Source organism: Oratosquilla oratoria, chromosome 10 (genome assembly GCF_046742065.1).
Source record: "Oratosquilla oratoria isolate Oo_2021 chromosome 10, ASM4674206v1, whole genome shotgun sequence".
Taxonomy (NCBI): domain Eukaryota; kingdom Metazoa; phylum Arthropoda; class Malacostraca; order Stomatopoda; family Squillidae; genus Oratosquilla; species Oratosquilla oratoria.
In genome coordinates this window covers 34,133,291-34,140,790 of record NC_134786.1, presented here as the reverse complement: position 1 = coordinate 34,140,790, position 7,500 = coordinate 34,133,291, and positions in this window count along the sequence as shown.

The following is a 7,500-nucleotide window of genomic DNA, read 5'->3' as shown; positions in this document are numbered from 1 at the left end:
TAAGCCTGGGACCCATGGACCCATTAGAGACCTTGTGTGTGTGTGTGTGTGTGTGTGTGTGTGTGTGTGTGTGTGTGTGTGTGTGTGTGTGTGTGTGTGTGTGTGTGTGTGTGTGTGTATACATATACTCTGTTTATACATACATATATTTTTATTTTTTTTATTTTTTTTTATTCATATATCTATGTGACGTCTGTCACCACTCTGTTGCTGTCTTTCTTTCGTGCTTTTACTTTCGTTAGTATGTCTCTCACTTTCTACTTTCTCCACTGTCTTTCATTAATGTGATTTTTTACTCACCCTTTTATTCGGTAGGCCCTGTGCCTCCAATCATTATACTTAGTGAATTTCTGACTGAGTTCACTTACTAATTGTATTTACCATTTGTCAGAATTCTACTTCTCACTTCACTATTTTTCTGTATAAAGGGAATTAAAAGGAGCTTTTCTTTCTTTTCTTCCCTAATATAACTTGATTCTCTAAGATATACCAAGGACTCCCCTCAAGAACGCTTAATTTGGGTCCCAGGTGAGTTTTGTGGTGATGTTATTATTTCTTTAGTCAATGATCTCTAATTTTATATCTAAGAACCTCCCTTAGGAGTGTGAACTTACAATCGTGAGCCAATTGAATTTTCTCTTCCTCAACCCTTTCTTCAATCAGATCTGCCGTTACAAGCCTGTATGCAACATTGTTTACTCAAGCAATCTCGAATTCACTGCACACTCACCCAGGTTACAAGTCTGCAAAAAGCAAAACACCTTATGTAGGCTTCCAGTTATTTCATGATTCAAAGCGGAGAGTGAGCTTGTGCAATTATTTATACACACCCGATCCATAGAAATGTAACCCTCGCCAATCTACCTTTCTACTCACCTGTCTACCTTTATCCACGAGCCTTTCACAATCTATTTCATATATATTTATTTTATTTTGTTTTATTTTATTATTACTTTTTCAGATATAATTTTATTTTATTTTATCTTAGCTCGTTTTATTTCATTCTAATTAAATTTATTGTGTTCTATATCATCAATTATGATTCTATTTAATTTTTCTTATTATTTTATTCTAATTCTTTGTTTATTTTCCTCCTACCTCGTAACGACCCAAACGTTCTAATGCCTGAATAATTTATTGTAACCCAATATTGTATTGTATGAGATCGGGATGATAGAAAGGCGAAGGAAGTCTTCATAGTCATGATCTTCGACCGGAGTGTTGAACCACGAGTTCCCCGCCCTCTTACTCCAACGACCTCTCTGATTAGTCTTTATGAGACCTATTCTTTTTTCCTAGTCTCTCACACCCTCCATGGCCATAGGTCTTCGTCCTGATAACCTTATTATGTGAAGACTCCTCACTGTTTCCCTCCTGTTTCTATTGGTCTTTCATTATAGATTTATTCAGTTAAGCTGTGGATTTTTTAGCTTGTTTTTCTTTGTCTCCTCTCTCGGTCTGTCTCTCCTATGTTTCTCTCTCTCTCTCTCTCTCTCTCTCTCTCTCTCTCTCTCTCTCTATATATATATATATATATATATATATATATATATATATATATATATATATATATATATATTTCTTTGTCGCAGGTTTTCACGTAGACACTTTTGATTGAAGTCAACTACGTTAATAGGTTTGGCTATTTTGTTATTCAATAAATTAAATTTTATTAACAACTTTTTATTCTAATAGTTCAAGGTTAGATAATAATCATTCATGATTTCAATATCATGTGAAATGATGTAGTTATGGGATCTGATAAATACCAACGAATATAGTAAATATATGTAATATTGTAATAAAACTGTTGACACAAACACCGAAAATTTATATTTATCGCCTCTCTCAGAGGTTTCTTCAAGGTAAGAACTATGAATATCTGTCTCGAAGGGCTACTGTAGGCGAAGATCTGGTAAAGAGTGAATGTGAGGTTATTAAGAGATGTAAGAATGCTCATCGAGAATCCTTGGGTGAGGTCATAGGGAGAAGTAGGAGTCAACGGGAATTTTAGGTGAAGTCAATGGGAGTTATTGGTGAGGTTACTGGGAGAAGTAGGAGAGTCCATTATGAGTACCTGGGTAAGGTTCCCGAGGAATATGAGAGAGGTCAATTTGAGTCCTTAAGGGAGGTTGCTAGGGGAAGTCATCAGTCTCAGCACAGAGTGATGGCAACTCTGGCTTAACTTCTTGTCCATGGTCCTGTGGACTGGCGTTGTTGCTGGTACTGAGAGGCATTAAGCTCTAGTGGGCGTTGTAGTGCAAAGTACTCCTGTGAGTTCTGACGGGCACTGTGTTCCAGTGGGGGCTCTGAGGCATCTCGTTTCTGATGGCATTGGAGGGCATGGAATTTTAAATTTTCTTCTCTGTGGAGTATAAGGGTGTTTTTTTTTTATGTGCTCGGAGGTGGCTTCATATCATGGTAGTCAATGAAGTGTTGGAAGATCGATCCCTGTTTTTGGTGGTATTGGAATCTATTCATTGAGGTGGAAGTCCTACCGATGTAAGAATTGCAGCCGTCACACCGGCCCTCCTGCCATGAAAACACATGTATTGCACTGGTGGAGGCCTCTTTCAGGATCTTGGGTGCTGTGTTATTCCCCATGGTCAGGTTTCGCTTGCTGAAAATTCTAATGTTGATGGAGGTGTCTGTCAGTGGGAGTGAATCCTTTTTATGATGCCTTTAATGGTTTTACACTCTTCTTTGTAGGTTTTGTTAAAGTGGTTTTGATAGTAAATGGAGATTTTATTGTTGCCAGGTTTGGAGCCTGGGCTGGTATGTCATATTGATCTATTCAATTCTTAATAACACCTTCGATCATCTGGTTAGAGAACCCTTTGTTGGCAAGGAGTTGGTGGACACGGTCAAATTCCTTCTGGGTCTCCCTCCAACTACTACAGTGGGTCAGAGCTCTGTTGATGTGTAGTACGACTACGGATCTTTTGTAAGTAGTGAGGCTAGACCAGTTCAAAAAACAACTTTTTCATATTTTCACACGTTACTTTTCCCCATGCTTGTTGACTTCAAAAAGCCAAAAATAACACAAATTTTTATCTAGGCTGTATAAAAGCATTACCGCATAGAGGCTGCAGTTTTTTGCTATCTTACCCAAAGTGCCAATTTCGAGGCATTTCTAAGCATATTTTGTTTTATAACTATTTTATTTCTCCAAGATAGAGCAACAAATTAGGTACCAAATGAATGAGCAGGATTCACTCTACCTAGATCAACCAGTAAAATTGATTAATTTTCTCCGTGACTTTTAATAGATACGAAATTGTTGAAAATCTTGACTTTTTTTAATAACCTGGAGACATGGTTTTTGGATGGAGCAAGATAGAGCAACACAACAGTTGTCAAATTAAAGCATTTTTAATGTTCTTTTGAACGTGTACAATCTGATTAACATTGTACAAAAATGGCACGCCATAAGGTTTACAGAAAAATAAAAAAAATTCCATACATTTGACATCAAAGAAAGTAGAAAGTGTAATTTTACAACAAGTCAAATATAAGAGGCCGGTAGATGAAGGTAGAAAATTGAGTAGATAGAGGGGTAGGTGGAGACGTATGCTAATGTTTAAAAACAACGGCCGACAGGAAGGGCTTAGTCATTCACGCGCTTGCTCGCGCCTTGTTTATATAAACAATGCTGAGTTGCAGGATGAAGGAGAGTGTCGCCTGGTGTTCTGCAATATTGATAAACAGAGGTGATTATGATATCACTGATGTAGCAAAAATTGTAAGCGTACAAGCCATTTCCGTTGCGACAAAATGCTTACGTGGTGGTATCGTTTGAAACAGTATAACAGCCTCTCTGATTGGAGAAATAGGTGGAGGTAGAGAAAAATTATCAGCGCAGAGAGGAAAAGTCACGCCCTTAAGGAGTGGTACTTTTTTGAGAAGTAAAAGGATATTGAATGAATGAAAGAGTGACGTCATAACGAAGGTGGCTTGACGTAATGTAGAGGGATCCCAACGGGACTCTCGGGGTGTATATCACAAGACCAAGAAGCAGTATGAAGATTTAAAATACACTCCCATTTTATTCACCCCTCAAGCTTAAAGAAGAAAAGGCAAGTGGCCTGGAGAACCAATTTTCACTCTAGAGAATTACTGCAACGGGTAGTGACAGCGGTGACGGCGGGGGTGACACAAACCATCCACTAAAATTACCAAGATAACCATAATTATATATATCACAATGATGTTACACTGTCATTTGTTAAGTGTTTGCTTCTTGAAGCTTTCAAAGCGCCGTCTGTTGTATTCTACAGCATGGAGGAGATATTCCCTCTGCTTGGGATCTGTGGTGATGGCATTTACAAAATTACTCATCTTAACTCCACGCTCAGCGATGTCATTCACTACTTTGAGGTTTCTCACACTCTCCAAGGCTTTATTGTGGTCCTTCTCTGGCCATGATTCAACTCGCTCCAGGAGATAGGCCTAATGCTGAGGATGTCTAACAGAAAGTAGGATTTCGGACCAATTATATCTACTAATTTGATCTTGGCTGTCACCTTCTGAAACACAGGTTTTCCCCTTCTGAAGCTGCCTGGCTTTTGAGTGGCATGCAGCAGAGCAGCAATATCCTGTTTCTGATTACCAATCAGTCTGCTGCTGAAGACAGTGAATGGCATAGCCTCCTGTGCCAAGAACCACTTGTGATTTTCCATCTTCTGGGGAACTGCTTCAGCAACCTCTAAGTCTGATCTCGTGTACCCCAACATGTCCTGGATGAGCTGAACACCATTCACAGGAGCATCTGCAGCAGATTTTGACATCATCTACACTGGTATGTAGAACATCGTCAGGAAGATGTTGAGACGTTCCAGCTTTGCAACAGTCTCTTCATCATACTCAAGCTGGTCACAAAACATAAGGATCTTCATGGAGTGCAAATTCCTGGCCATTCATCTGACCTAGTAAATGGCCCTTGGTCGACTCCAGTGAATCCCACGGGGAGGTGTGCCTCCAAGAACAATCACTATGAGCTCAGCCATTTCCTTGTATCAGCTCTCGGTGGCTTTTCAGATGTAAAGATGTCATGAAGTATTTACTCACAATCCCTCTTCTTTTCTCTGAGCCATTTGCTTCTGATCATCAGAGTTTTAGGGATGCCTGTTGTCAGTTTCCCCCCCCACACATCTTTGAAGTGTCTGAACCAGGGATTCTCTAGACTCTTCAACTTAACAAACAGCTTTTCCCAGGCTGCTCCAACTAGCACTTCCAGGATGTGGTGTCTGCATGCCAGGTAAAACATCTTAGTGTTTAGCTTGTCCTCAAGCAGTATGACAGCTCCCTGTTTACTCCGCTGTTACTGGATGTAGAGTAAAAATATGGTAGTTATGACATCTGTAAGCCCCATGTCTCCAACAAGTCCATTGATGCCTCAGCTTGAGCTGTGCCTGTTGAGCTGTCGATGACAGGTACTCCCAGTAACTTCCATTCAGGATAAGCAGGTGGTCCAGACACAAGCACAGCTAAAGTATTTGAGGTGGTCCCAGGTTCACTGCCCAGGGTGTCTCTGAGCATCTTCCCATTCCAGTGTAGAGCAGCAAGTTGGGGAGGGTCCTCACTGAATTCCACCATGTAGTTCTGGCTGATGTTGTACCTGGACAACATTCTGTTACGACATGTTGTTGATCTTTAAATGATTAACTTGTCCAGATCAGCCCCACCAGCTTTCAAGGTGGCAGAAACTAAGGCAGTAATTTGATTGTCAGACAAGCCAAGACGATCAGCTGTATTGTAGATGGCAAAACATCAAGGAAGAAGCTGCTTGTAATCCATATCATCTGTGTTAGTGTCACTGTCTCTGGAATCACCCCAGATAATGTCATCCACGTGAATAACTGGCTCTTGTTCTGCTACAACTGCGAAATAATACATATAAAATTTCGAAATAATACAATGTGGTAAACATGTAAAACTTCCAACTTGTTGTGATATTCAAAAAGTATGAAAGTATGATTAACTTGTTCTTGCTTCTGCAGTTGCCTCTCAGTCCGGCCTACTTGTTGCTGGGATCTTGTCTCAAAGATCTTGTCATGACCCGACATGCGACCTTTCCTCTCAGTCCTCTGGTCCTGGTAGAATCTGATGTCCTCTTCTTTCTTCTTCCTGGATAACAGTCTGTTGTTCTCTGTATCCTGGACAGCAAATGGAGCTCCTATGTCGAACAGGCTGTCCAATTCCAAGACAAATGCACTCCTCTTTCCTCCATGGTCACTTACTCTTTCTTTGCTCTTTATTAGTCTCTGTGCTTGTCATGGAGTTTCACGAACAGCTTTGTGCAGTTCTCTCTGGTCATCGTCTTGATCTTAGCCATATGCTAGAATGGGATGATAGCCTCAGCCGTTTCATAGATGAGGTCTTGAACCATGGGTTTCCCTGTATTTTCGGGTAAACTTTGGAGATACAGGAAGTACTGGAGTGCTTGTCTGTTGGTGGGAAGCTGGAAACCACTGATGCAAGACAAAGGGTATCTGACGAGGAAGGTTTCAAAGAGAGATATGGTGGACAGCCGACTTAATGTTTGCTTGTGGACTGCAGATGGAGGTTCTGAGATATTAACTGTGCATCCTCGCAGCTTCATGCTTAATGCCATTGTGAAGTATCTTGTGGGTAGTTTTCTGGATTTGGATCGAGTTTCTGTGTTGACCTTACTTTTGTACTATTCAGTATTACCCAACGTCATTAACAGGTTTCTGTAAGTATGAGATTAAATGCTAAAATTATGTACGAGTTTTGGTCTAAATTCACTTAAAATTCAAACATCCATACAAAAACCATGTGTCCAGGTTAGCAAAGAAGTCAGGATCTTCAACAATTTCCTCAATTCTAACTGTTGCTATATGTCGAGTATATTCTGTTCTTTCATTTGGTACATTATTTGTTGCTCTATCTTGGATAGATACAAAAATGTATACCACAAAATATGCTTAGAAATGACTCAAAATTGGCCCTTTACTGAGTTAGTCTGAAGATGTAATATACGAAAGTACTTACTGTCTACAAGTTTCATTTCTCATGTGGATATATATATATACATATAAATGTATTTATTTATATATATATAAATATATACATACATATATATATATATATACATATATATATATATATATATATATATATATATATATATATATATATATTTCTCCTTTTTCGATATCTATTTCTCTTTTTCTTTTGTTTCTCTTTCTCTTTCTTTCTCTCTTTCTCTTTTTCTCTTACATCTCGTCTCTTGAAAATTTAGTTTGTGTCTTACACACATCACTGAAATGTAACATTATAGTTAAGGTTTGGGTTCTACAACCGAGGATCAAGCCTAGCAAGATGGAATTGCCGGATTTGAATCCCGTATGAGATCTAAATAATGTTTAAATAGTCATGTATGAATATGTTGGTCGAAGCTTCATTTATTCGTACGTCTTCGTGTTTTTTTTTTCTTTCTTTTAAAACAACGTTGTTTCTATTTTGTTGAAATCAGAA